The 14,401-nt window shown below is 39.6% G+C and overlaps 1 pseudogene; it reads right to left on the reverse strand.

The window, feature by feature from the left end:
• Window positions 1-1,413: 1,413 nt before the first annotated feature.
• On the reverse strand, window positions 1,414-11,172 carry LOC112309237 (centromere protein L-like; annotated as a pseudogene).
• Between the last annotated feature and the right edge of the window lie 3,229 nt (window positions 11,173-14,401).

Raw genomic sequence — 14,401 nt, forward strand, 5'->3', positions numbered from 1 at the left:
TGTCAAAGTTCAAAATAGAGGCATTTTTAGTGGAAAAAATTACACAGAAATAATTTTGATAGATGTATGCTTTATATATTGCATGACTTATTTACATATTTACATAAAACTATATTATTACCTGCTCATACTGTCTCAGCATCACATATTAAGACATATAGAAATATAAATAGTTTGATATGAGCTTAGGTATATTTTAAAATAATTTCTTTAAATCGGAATGAAAATAGCCATCTTCCCAGTGTTGTACACTAATTATATGTTATTTTTTAGGCAAAGTATTTTGAATACTTTGTGATTCCACTTTATGAGGTATCTACAGTAGTCAAATTGACAGAAATATAAAATAGAATGGTGGTTACCAGGGGCTGGGGTGGGGAAAATGGGGAGAGAGTTTCCCTTTTGCAAGATGAAATATTTTTGAGGAGCTGTTGAAAAATATTGTAAATATATTTAGCACTACTGAACTGTAAACTTAAAAATAGTTAAAATGGTAATTTAAAAAAAGAATTAAAATTTGGCATGAATTGGTCAGTATTTTTTGCCTGGCAGGACTTTCTTCTGGTAACTATGAGCAGAAGCAGACAAACCATCCCCCTCAGCACACACGTCTGAAGGTGTAGGTGTGCCCCTTTCAAATAGGGCCTGGACCAATGAGGTTCCATCCTGATACCTCTTTCCCAAACCAGACAAAATGTTAACCAGAGTATAAAAGCAGGCTTGGGATCTGGGAAAGAGAAGATTGTGCAGCGAGCAATAAAAAGGGGAAAGACCTCGCTGTCCTTTGTTTCAGCAGCCCCTGTACTTGCAGGCCTTCAGGAGCTATGGGAGGGTTTGTGGGTGGACAGACTGGATTTTAATTGGTCTACAAAACCCTAAAAAAGCTTGAAAGTCTTTAATTTCACCATACTTCCCTTTTAACAAACTTCAAGGAAATAACTCACCCTGAACTGCACCAGCGTACTGCCAAAGAACCACCGAATAAGAAAGGCACATTTCCTGAATTTGGGTGAATGAACCACACACTCACTGAAAAGGCCTTTTTTTCCTCCCTAAGAGAGAGGATGCAAAACTTATTTTTCTAATGAAAACATTTAGTGCCACCTGCTGGCAAAATTCATCCTGACTTCTTAGCATTCACAGAGTATGCTTGAACTATCTTAAAACAAACAAGATAGTAAAAAACCCTGATACAACTTATTTGGTAAATTTTTAAGAACATAAAAAAATTGAGTTTCTTATTTTTTTATTGAAAAGAATCTCTTCTGAGATACTCCACCACTTGAGGCAATATTTGTTTCTGCACAATTGTCTTTTTGTTCATTTTTGAGCTAAAAGAGGGAAGGAGTGAGAGAAGGAGAAGGAATTGCTCAGAAATTCTTAGGCTGCTTTCATCCCTAACATACTAGGATTCTACAAAGGTTCAAAATGTTTCCGTTGCAAACATTTGGCCCATGCAAAGTTATCCAGTTGGTCAGCTTTCACTTTAAGAAGAGTCTCAAATTCCATGCCCTTAGGTAAAACATAAATAGACCCAGTTGGTTCCTCTGATGCTTTATGAACTGGAATCGTACTTCTTAACCTGCCATTCATTCCTGAATATGAGAAAAACAAGAGGAAAGATATTTAATGTCTGAACAAGCTCGTGCTATGATATGAATTTAACTAGCTGACACAACATAATTTATGTTTCAAATTAATTCACCCCTTTGTAAGTCACTGTGTTTAAACATCTGCACATCAACAAGCCATGTGTATGGAGAACAGGAGAAAAAGTAATTTTCTTGGAAATGTGTCAGTTGATTAGTTTCATACTCCAAAGGAACATTCACAGTAAAGGTGTTACTGAGTATGCTGGCCCCAGTTTTGCTGACTGTAGGAAATTTGGTTCTAAGTATCAGTCAGTACAGGAAAACATCTACAAGACTTGGCAAAGTGGCAGTGTTTCATGCATTGGCCAGCTTATCACCAGAATTTATGTTATTTCAAAAGGAAGAGCCCCTGGAAACAGACCAGCAAGAGCCTGAAGTGTCTGAAAGATCTTTTAGTTCAAGCTCCTCTTTTTACAGACAAATCAGTGGAGATCCCAAGATTTTAGATGACTGTTCCATAGGCAGAGCTAAAGAAATAGATGGTAGACAGATAGATAACAGGTGGATGGATGGATGGACATAAGATCTCCTCATTTTGCACTTTCTGCTTCTTCCTCACCACCATGCTTACTGTAACCAACATCCTACTTCAGGGTGATGCAAAATAAAAAGGTGATGGGAGAAATGGCAAAAGACACCCATGAGTATATGTAAAACACATTACTCGGACTGATGTCTTTCTCCTTTAAAGAAATAAATAAAGCCCTTATGTGAAATAAAGGATTAAGTGAGAAAACAACTCAGCTAAGCAGAGGGCATGCAGCAAAGCGAATACTGCCACCCACGTTGTTGAGCATGTACTATGTGCCCAGGTTCTTTACACACACTCTCTTCACATCCCAGAGACACTATTCAAAATAGCACGATTACATCCATTTCAAAGGTCATTGACTAATGCTCAGATGGTTTTACCCACCATCAAGTGATATAATAAAGGGCAGAAACACTCGTGAAACCAGGATTCCCTGATTCCAAACCTCAGCACCTGCTCACTTCTCCAGGCTTCCTTCTCCTAGCACCTACAGCTACACCATTCTTATGTGAGACCTGGATAGGAAAAGGGGCAGAGAGGTATTTCCTGCTTCAAGAACCTCAGAAGGTGCTGTTTTTAATAAGCCAAATTAATACACAGGGCTACTCCAGGCAGTATAACATGGTTAGATGTAGAGCTCAACATTTGCCTTTAAAATGTGAATTATTGACTCAGGGTAAAGACTTCATCAAGCATGAGTCATGGAGCCTGGCAGACACGGTTTGTTTTTAGCCAAATGTGGGGGGTGGGGTGTTTTTGCCAGCAAAATATGTCACAGAGGATGTAGACTTACACACTCGTTGGCCTATTACAGCTGCCCCAGGCATCCCTTGCCTGACAGAATACGGTCTGTTTCCAACCCCCACATATCCCTAAGGAATGTGATCTTTGCAGAGATCATTGACAGGAAATGACCTTGAAAAAGTTACTCAGTGTCATTCCTTGAATGTTCTGCTGTCAGCTCCCAAAACTGTCAGGAATGAGGTCATGAATGTCTCCTTCAGCTGCACAAACAGAGGTCACTGAAGGATTCCAGGAAAGAAAAAAGTAGTAATCACAGTCAGTCACATGTGGACTAAATATGGCAGCACCGGTAGGTGGCTGCTTGGGATTGTGATACAGACAAATTCAAGATCAAACTCTACAGCTGCCATTTTCCAGGAGTAGGGTAGTGTATCTAATGCCTCAGTTTCCCATCTTCTTGGTGGACCTCGGAGTGTGATATAAGTAGTCAGCCCTTGATAAATGCTGCTTCTCATTCTTTTTCTCTCCAACCCCCACAGTAAGGTTAGAATCTTGGCGGTTGCCTGGAACAAGAACTGTGGCCCATACAAAGGGCCTCACCAGTCCAGCTTCCCTGCCATCCAGGTCATGCTGATGCTAAACTGGAGCAAATCTTGACATTTAATCTAAAACTATTTGCATCAGATTCTCGAAGGGACACATTCCCTCCCAAAGGTTTAAGAATAACTATTATAAATTCTTCCACACCATTCCCCGAAGCTCCCTCTTCTGCGTAGTAACAGTCACCACTTCAGTTCAAGGCCTCATTGCCTTTCCCCAAAGACTGTGGCACCTCCTCATTGTCTCCCTGTCTTCATTCTGCCCCCGCCACCCCATTCTCTACACTGCTGCCAGAGAGAGCTCTCTGACATGTCAGTTGAAGAACATGGATATTATTAGTTGTCTCCCAGCATCATTTCCCTGTCTTCTTTCAAATGGAGCCTGGATGTTATTGATACCCGTAACTCCCTCCTTTCCCTGTTTCTTGAGGGGAGCTGTCCCTGTCCCCATCTCCCCAAGTGGGTCTGATTGGTCTAAGGGTCACTCCATTCGCTGTACCAGTGACTGGTTTAGTACTGGTCCACATCTTAATTCTGGTCAATGACAGGTGAGAAAAGGTTTTCAGCTACTTCCAGGAATATGAATGTTCTTCATCACACTTCTCTATAGATCATGAAACATGCATAACTTTGTCATAATACTATCACAATGCCTTATTCATTGACATGTTTTGGTCCCTACTGAGACTGTAAGTTCCTAAGTAGACCTTTTCTTATGTTACTTTTCATCCTATTCCTAATAAAATACCTGGCATATAATAGGCCCTCAAATAACATTTGTTGAATGAATGAATAAATTAATGTTATAAACTACTCAAAGTGGTGAATTTTCCTAATGGGCTTCCTAATAGAGACAAAGATCTTAGTTCACAAAGAATATCTACATGGTGATTATGTGTGGCTACAAATTCTCATCTGTTGTAGCTGCATTTTTTCCAGACGATGATGGCAAGGCCAGATTTCAACCCTCTTTCCTGATTAGGAAATGGTTCCTACGTGACACAAAAGACTTCTCAACATGATGTTATAATCACAATGAATCAGGTTTTTAGGACACCAAAGACAAAGAGATTTTCAACACTCTGTCCCTCTCAACACAGACAATACTGCGTACTGGTATGCATCATCAAAATCAGCAAGACAGGTAGTCCAGAAGCGATCCTTGTAGCACCTGCCCATGAATAAAGTAGATATAAAGTGTAAGACCTACTCCCCTAATCACCAAACACATTAAACTAAAAGTCCTGCCTGTCCCTATACAGTCCAGAAGACAAATTAGCAGCAGTGTATACAGACTGCTATGGAATCACTTGCAATTAAGAAGCAGTAACTGAGCTTCTGTTCCTGTAATTACAACTTGTCTGGTGTGGACAGACAGATCCCTCATTGTGTCTGGAACAATTGCAGCATTCCAAACACAAAGCAAGCCAAAGCAGCATACCCCAGTGCTGGCCCTTTCAACAATCTATCCCTCAACAGCTCCTGGCTGCAGTCAGCTCTGAAGACCCAGTTTCCTGCCATTGTTTGCACGTTGAGCCTGGAATTCCATCCAAATGGATTTGACCTTTTTACTAAACACCATGCATATTTCCCTGATTAGTATATTCCTGTGTTTAGATGGGAAGTGGCAGGATTGGGGGAGATGAAGGGAGAAAGACAAGGAAATAAACAATTTCATTCTACTTATGCTATAATGATAACAACCTGGAAATCTGGCTTCATCCACAAGCATAATAAAAATGATCACTCATACATAAATATGCATACATCTATGAAAAATCCTGTGTTACGCTGACAGTAACTGCATACCTGGCTTCATTAATAAATGGTTATCGCTACAGGGACTCCATTTACTACAAATAGGAAGACACAGAAAATTATAAAAAGTAATGTCTTGTGAAGGATATTTCTTCTCATGGTGACCCTCAGTAGGGGCCTGTTGGTATTAGGTAACTGGGGTAATCCCTAGATACCCAGGGCTATAAGGGCCCACAATGCCTTCTGGCACCACATCCTACTTTTCTGCTGCTTCCTCTAACGCTACTGCTTCTATCCATTTCTACTGCCCTTTACATCAAGCTGAAACTATTGAATATAGATTGGTCCAAGATGTTTTATGATCAATATTTGGGATATTTATAAATGTCCCAAAAGCAGTGAAAAAATTCACCATTTAAAAAACTATGATATTATCAAAATTTATATGCTTTAAAAGATACCATCAGAAAATTAAAAAGACAACCCAAAGGGTGGGAGAAAATTTTTGCACATCATGTACCTTATAAGGGACTTGTTTCCACAATACATAGGAAACTATTACATCTCAAGACAAATAACCCAACTAGAAGTGGGCAAGAATCTGAATAGACATTTCTCCAAAGAAGATATACAAATGGCCAACAAGCCCATATAAAGATGCTCAACATTGCTGGCCATCAGAGAAATGCAAATCAAAACCACAATGTGATATCACTGCACATCCACTAGGATGGCTTTAATTAAAACAAAGACAGATAATAACAAGTGCTGTTGAGAATGTGGAGAAGTAGAAACTCTCATACACTGCTAATGGTAAGGTAAAGTGGTGCAGTGCTTTGGAAAATAGTTTGGAAGTTCCTTAGGGAGTTAAAAATAGAGTTACCATATAATTCAGCAATTCCACTCCCAGGTATATACCCAATAGAAATTAAACATTTGCCACACAAAAACTTGTCATGAATGTGTTTAGCAGCATTACTCATAACAGCCAAAAAAGGAAAACAACCCAATGTCCAACAACTGCTGAACGGATAAATAAAATGTGATATAAGCCATACAATGGAAGATTACTCAGCAACAAAAAGAAATGAAGTACAGTCATTCACTGCCTAATGCTGTTTGGGTCAGCGATGGACCACATATAAGACAACAGTATGCCATACAGCCGAGGTGTGTGGTAGGCTACACCATCTAGGTTTGTGTGAATACACTATGATGTTCACACAACCACGAAATTCCTAACAACACATTTTTCAGAACACCTCCCCATTGCTAAATGGCACATGACTGTACAGAAACATGTTACAACATGGATGAAAGTTGAAACCTACTAAGTTAAAGAAGCCAGTGGCAAAAGACCAATATTTTATGGCCATGTTTTCTGAAACGTCCAGAATTGACAAGTGATAGAGACAGAAAGTAGATTGGTGGTTTTCTAGGTCTGAGGGGGCAGGGTATCTAAACAGAAATGAAAAGAAAATTAAGAAATGGACCACTGAAAGTATTTGGGGCTGAGATAAGGAGTGTAGGGGTTTTTTTTTAGGGTAATGAAAATGTTCTAAAACTGGGCGTGGTGATCAGTGCACAACTCTGTGAACCTGTTACAGTCCATCAATCTGTAAAGTTTAAATGAGTGAATTGTATGTTATGTGAACCATATCTCAACAAAACTTTTTTTAATTGTAAGGTTAATTAAATGCTCATAATTGGTTGGCAAATATTACTAAAAGAATATAGGACTTAAACCCAGAATTTCCGCAGTCTTGTCTTAACGTTGACCCTTCTCTAAACAGCGAAGTAACCGGGGTAAGTCTCTTAAGTCTCTGACCTTTGTCCTGCTCTGTAAATGAGGACAGTGGACACACGCACTCTGAAGACCTTCATAGCCCTAATTCTTTCAAGTAACAATGACCTAAACAACTGTGCTGATAAAATTGTCTGACTGTTCTTTGAACTCTCTGAACTTATCATATTTTTTTCTTGGTTTTTACAATTCCACCACAAATTCCACTGGGTAGTTAAAATAATGAATTAATTATATTTGATTTCAATGAAGAAGTGTTTTAAATTAGCATGATCTGTTTATATGCTGATAGACTATTTCTGTGTTACAAGTTGAGGGGCTGACTAGTGAAATCTAGGGGTGCTCCATGGAGGGCCTGGGAAGCCCTTCCTACTCACTCTAAATGAGACCTATCAGTCCTCCTCTCCCACTGATGTACTGTATTATTTCTCAGTGCCTTTCCTGTATGATTTTGAGTCTGTTAGGTGGCTAGCTCAGCACCACATAGACCTACAGATTAGTCCTGGCCTGTGGGTGGATCATCTCATGGCCTAACTTATTTTTTGAACATAAATTTTGTTATAGAGTTGAATTTTGGGGGCTTAGTGGTAGCAGGGATAAGTACTATCTCCACCAAACTGCCACATAAATCACTGGCTTGCTTGACACAATGTAATTCATCCAATACTGGCCACAGAGAGTGGGAACAGGGCCTTTGGTATCCCAAGTCCTCACTTATGGGTGACATGGTCACATTAATGAAAAGACTGGTTGTTTTCCCTCTTTCCATGCCATGCCCCTTGGCTCTGTTCTAAAGACTTCCTTTCCCCATCAAAACAAACATTTATCCTCTTAAATTATAGCTTCAGTTCAAATCCTAACAACACTGATATCCTCTTTCTCTAAAATCAATTGTAATAATGGTCCTGAGCATAAAATACACAGAATGGGTCACTAGTTATTTAATGCCTGTAAAATCAGCATCTGAAACCAGTCGTTGAAGTCAGAGCTGAGTCCAATGTTTCTCTGCTATCCCCCTAAGTACCTAGCACAGTCACAATAGACATCCAATAAGCATTTATTAATTGGCTTTGCTAAACACTAAATTCAGAGAACATTTATAAAGATGTGGTCAACACCAACATCCTGAGACAAGTAAAATGCTGACAGTTCTCAAACAGATTTCTGAAAATGGGAGTAGGAAATTTCCAGAAATATTGTGGTGATGCTACTCAGAACTTTTCTCAAGGTACATTTAAGAGTTTCTGGAAATAATGAAGTCGAATTCATTCCGGCTTTCTCTAACTTATCTACTGGGGGTGGGGAGAAGGGTAATGCTTCTGTCCAATGTTTCCATTCATTCTGTCCAGAAATAAGATCTCCATCCACCTGTGCCCCTCTCTCTCCGGTGCTTTAGATCAGATCTTCATCTACACTCTGAAGACCTCCTCTAGGCTTTCATCTTATGCATGTCTTTTCATTCCTTCTTCGCCTCACCAAATCTTCTTCTATGGTACCCTTTTTTGCTCACACTATTTTCTGGAGTAATAAAAATGTTCAGAATCCATGTAAGTAAATTCTACATTACATTTATAATTAGCAGCCCTCTGAAAAATAGGATTATTGCAAATTAATTCAATTTGGTCATGGGCAACTTTTAGAGTTTTGTCTGGTTTGATAGATCACAGTAGCCTTTAAGAACCTTTGAATGGGCAATAAATAGCTTTCCTCTGCAACCTTGTTAGCAAATCATAATGAAAGCAAGTCTTAGTCAAAATTCTCATACACATACAGACACCTATTTGATAAACATTTATTAACAAAGTAGGCTCAGAACAATTTATCAACCAGTTCTCTAAACACAATAAAATTCCAGCTTTTTGTCATCCCTTTAGATGCTTCAAACATGTACTATAAAAGGTTTGCTCAACAAACACAGCCATATTCCTAGGCAAGATTCAAAACATTGTAATAGACACTATCTCATGTCTAAAACCAATGACTGGACATCGGACCAACTAGAGCTCAGGTTAAGGAAATATCCCCAGAAAAGACAGCCCATGGTTGAGTGGATTCTTAGGCCCTGTTCATTCAGAGAAAAAGTACCCCTAAGGTCTATTTATGCACTAAATCCCTTTAATTATACCAATGAGAATTAACTAACAAGACACTATTTGATCAATGAAACCACATTTGTTGATACCTAATGTAATAAAAGCAAAGCAATGGTAGTTGAACAAGGAGGTCTTGTGAAAGATGTGTCTGGCCCTTCTAATGTAACCCTGGCTGGCCACCTCCTTACTAGGCATTCTTGATGAGCCTGGGGTTGACCTAAGCTAAAGTAATATGCACACAGTATCACACTCTTTTTATTCAGCCATTTCTATGTAATTTACAGGCATCATAACAAGACTGGAAATTAACACCTTATAAGTTGAAACTCTTCGATAAAACTTTGCATCATTTTGTAAAGAAATTTTCCCACTCCATATTTATCTTTTAAATGATTTATAAAAATCTGATTTTTTTCATTTTTTTATTTTAAAAGTGAATATTTAATTCAACGTACAATGATAATTGAACAACATTAAAAACAGAACCACATTAGTAGCTTAAAAGTATATATTAATTTTAGTTTTCTTTGGAGAGGGTTTTTTATTGCTGGTTTTTTACAAAAAAATGATGCTAAGAATATGTATTTAGAAGATAGAAATTCTTTTTGAATTCAAATCTAGAATGCTTAAAGGAATTAAAGGTTTTAAAGACCCAAATCAGGTATTAGCAATATCTCAGCTGAATCCTAAAAGTTTGACTTATTGTTTACATATTGTTTTGGAAAGATGGACAATAAATGAACAACTCACCATTGTCTAGAGACTGGCACCCAAGATCACCGTGACTATTATACTTGGCTGTGGTTCATCCACTACCACCTCTTTCCTCTTCTGATCCTTCTTAGCTTCTATCTGGGCAAATCCAAAGGGACTATGAGAAAAAGAGATGCAGAGGTGGATGCCCATTTCTCCTCCTGTCCCTCTTAGCATTGCAATTAGGCAAATAATCAATGAGAAACAGGTATATAAACCATACCTTATAATCCCCACAATGCCTCACTCAATCTGAAAAATTGCTGTTCTGTCAAATATGCTAACACTCCAATAAGGTATTTATGACACAGAATCCTTATTTTTCCATCAGTATGGGCTGCAGCTATAGATGTTGAAATATGAGCCAACCTCGTGGCTGATAAATGAATTTTGAAATGCCTACAGAAATATAATAAGTCAACTTCCCCTTGGGTAACTTCCCCAGGTATTTTGTGGACTCTGTCCCAACAAAGCTTTTGCATGTGCTAGATGTATGGCATAAGAAACGTCCACACTTTGAGGGCTACAGGGTACAGACCAGAAATTCAGTAATAGTCATATAATGGTCCATTTTGCCTGCAGTCTACATAGCAGTCATCCAGGAAATAGTAAATGCACTGAGTCATAAGAAACTGAAATAAGTCAAAAGTTTTCTGAAACTTTTCTGAACCTGTTCCAATTATGGCTGTATTGATCTCTGCTCCATTTGCAAGAATAAGGGTAGACAGGTGAAATCTTCTCAAACAGTTTCCAGAAGACTGTTTTCAAATATACCTCAGAACCAACCAGTCCACAATACTTCACATCTGTTCTCAGATGACAATTGAATTTTTGACAGAACTGGACAAGAAATACTTCAGGGTCTTTTTGTGTTCCTTTCATTCTTAGGAAAGTAGAGAAAATTACTTCGATGTTGAAGTTTTATCCCACTTCCACAGAAAGTCCCTTTTTGCTTTTCAGCCGCAATAAATGCACTCAGAGATTAGTGTAGGAGAATTTACATACGGGAGTTAAACTATGTAAGGTCCACTGTTTATGCAGGGATGCAGCCTTTTGAGGATTAACATCTTCCACAACTGTGAACACTGGGAATTAACCTTCCAGGTGTTGGGACAAATGAAGTCCACTTTCTCACTCTAATTGTTTCTGCAGACAGGTGACACCTATAGGGTGGCACTTTAAGTCTTGAGGTTGCACTTTATTTGGGAGTTTACTCTGGTGCATCCTAAGAGTTCATGGTCAATGAAACAAGTGTTGTGATGACGCTGTCACTCATTCCAGCTTAACAAATCATTCTTCAAGTCTGGATCCAAACCTACGTGGAGACTGAAATTCCCTTAAATAAAAAAAATACTCAAATGGTAGCTAAAAGACTGGAGGAACACCTGGCCCTCCCAAATTCCCTCATTCTCCAAAACAGGTGAGTTCACCAGGGACACAAGAGTATCCAGTAAGGAGACCTTGCTCCCTTATATGCCAGGCAAGCACTTCGACTTCAGTGCTGGAGGGGCATTTCCTCCTGACCCAGCTGCCTGCTTGGTGACTCTCATTACTCGTTCCTCTGCTGTGGCAGTTTGCAATCCTTTCCAGCTCACTCTGGGGCCTGAAGGAGAAAGTATCCCTGGCACTGATTCCAAGTCAGCGAAGCAACTAAGGTTGCCATTTTAACTGAGGGCACTGTCAAGATACCTAATCATTTCCTAAGTGTGTAGTGGCTGGTCTTCACTGGAAGGGTTGTCCAATCAGCCCAGGATAGCTATGAATGTAACCCAACACAAAATCATAAATTTACTTAAAATGTATGAGATCTTTTGGTGATTACATGTCGCAATGTATTTAATGTGCGGCCCAAGACAACACTTCTTCTTCCAGTGTGGCCCAGAGACACTGAAAGTTTGCAGCTCTTCTCTATTGGCGGGAAACTTTCCTTCCAATTTCCCACCATTGTAAGCATGGTGGCAGCACCTGTGCTCTGATTGGCCCAGTGTCTTCACCTTTATCTTAGAAGCTTATGGGGCTGTTTGAAGAGCACATGGCAACCTCCCACCCCCAACCCTGGGGGGGTAGAGATCTACATGTGGGTTCTGTCCTCAGCAAGTTTTGTATTTTATTTCCTTCTACTTTCTGAAGACCTGAGGTCCATAGAAGATCCAAGATCCGCAGCCAGGGCTGGTAAATTTGAAACTGAGGTGGAGTTTCTCCCTGGTTCCAATTCTACTCTAAATCTGTTTTTCTTAAAGTTAGGCTTACATGTGACAAAATGCTGGCACTGTACAAGGCAAGCCTGTGAGCTCATGGAGGGCCTTCTGAATGAGTAATGACGATGGAATGCGGGTATCCACCTCGTGACATAACGTCCTTTAAGCAATGTTGGAAGCAAAGGGACTGTGACTCCCCAGCCTGGACTCCCCACTTCACTTAGCAAAAGGGTTGTGCTTGGTGAATTTTTTCCATACCACTCTAGTCACACACTAAAAAGCCTGAAGGTCTTAAACTTTTGTGGTTCAGGGAGCACTTTGAGAATGTCATGAAAGTCTCTTTTTATTTCAATAAAAATGCACATATGCACATGCAAAACATGATCTTTAAATACCATTTCAGAGAGTTTATAGACCTGGTAATTACCACCACTTCCACCAATTTCATCTTTCAATCGCCCAGGAATCCACTGAAGTGGTCAACAGACCACCCCTGAACTGCTGGGTTTCATCTTTGGTAAAATCTCCTGTCATAGCAGTCCATGGCACTCCATTGCAGGACTCTGAGGAGGAAGCACATTGGAATTGTAGGTTATAGTATAAACACACAGTGATTATGCTAATGAAATTAACCCAAAATAAGGTCAGGCTTCCTTCTTCTGTGCTTTTCTTGGACACTACTGTTACCTGATAACCAGTCTGCTCAGACTCTTCTGTGTTTTATCAGAAACAGACAAGCAACACTTTCCCAAAACTGTTCTCTGCCATGATGGAAGATGAGTAAACCTCTCCCCTCATGAAACTTCGCCCCTTGCTTCTGACCTCTCAGCTTTTCTCCCCTGCCCATCCTGACCCCCAGCTGTCACAGGGCCCTGAGTCCCTGAACTGATGAATTAATAAACACTGTAAAGTAATATGGTGTTTATCTCTAGCAGTATTTCACATTTTAAAAGCAAGCCACACTGTTAGGGCTCTAGTGGATGCTAAAGAATGAATCTCTAATATTGGAATTCCAATAAAAATTGCCTTGGTCTGCGGGAGCTATTTTTAAGGAAGATCCTCAAGTCAATCCCATAAGCTATTGAATGTTCCTCATAAATCAGAAGACTAAGTTTGCCACTTGCTTGAAATTTTTAGAGGTGAAAAGATCCTCCCATATCCAGGCAAGAGCATTCTGAAAGGGATAGTAAATAATTCTACCCCTCATTTTTTAAAGAGCACAGCTTTCCTCTAAAAAGAAGGGGTCAATTTCAATGCCTGTACTGTCAGAACCCAAGTTAAATAACATTGGTTATCCCAAGGGCTTCCACTTTGATTAGTCCTGGGGCAAGCCCCGTTGGCCACCTTGAGCTCATGGCACATCTTCTGGGAGGGTATATGGGGATCACCAAGGGATCACTTTGGGATTGAAGACCTACCCCTTACCCAACTTCTTACCTGAAAAGCACTTAAAGACTCAAAATTATTTACTTACTCCCACCTTAAACTCTCCTACTTATTGCCTACAAACACCCAGCAGAGCAAATCTAGGCCAAGACCCTTCTGTTACAGCTCTTGCCTCACCCAATTATCTTGTCTGACTTCTAGTGACCTGACTCTTGCCATTCTTGCTCCAGTACTGCATTTTCCCCATCCATGACTCCTCCCTGCCCAGGATCCTGCTTGCTTAATCAAGTCTTGGATTGAATTGATCTGAAAGCCTCTAGATCCAACTTATGCCCCCTGATAAATCTGAGCCCACCCCAGTCCTGAAGGAGCAGCAGGGTTCTTCTTGACTCAGCTTGCCCAAACCTCTGAACATATAGGTAGTTCTACCAATTCCTACCACAGACTTACAATCCAAAGTAAAATCTTATAAATTCATATACAATCCTAGAAGCTAATGATGATGGTGCATCAGCTTCTAAAGCAATCATGTCTTTAAAAAGAAAAAAAAACCTGATTTTGAATCAATTTTATTTTTATGTGATTCATACATGAATTCTGGACCCTATATTTCCTACCTACCTTCTTCTATTTCCATTTTCCCTTGATTCTTTGTCCAAGTTTTAATGGCTTAGCTGGAGTTTTCTTTTTTAATAGCAATTTTTTTTATTGTTGTTCAAGTACAGTTGTCTCCATTTTCCCTCCACCACTCCCCATCCTCCACCCTAGCCATGCCCACTTGATCCTAGCTGGAGTCGAGACCATATTTGATACTCCTGTTTGTTTGAACACTTAGGTTCTGTGAAAATATTTGCCTTTCCAAATTCCCAATGATAGACAGTT

The sequence above is a fragment of the Desmodus rotundus genome, chromosome 3, assembly GCF_022682495.2.
Source record: "Desmodus rotundus isolate HL8 chromosome 3, HLdesRot8A.1, whole genome shotgun sequence".
Lineage (NCBI taxonomy): Eukaryota > Metazoa > Chordata > Mammalia > Chiroptera > Phyllostomidae > Desmodus > Desmodus rotundus.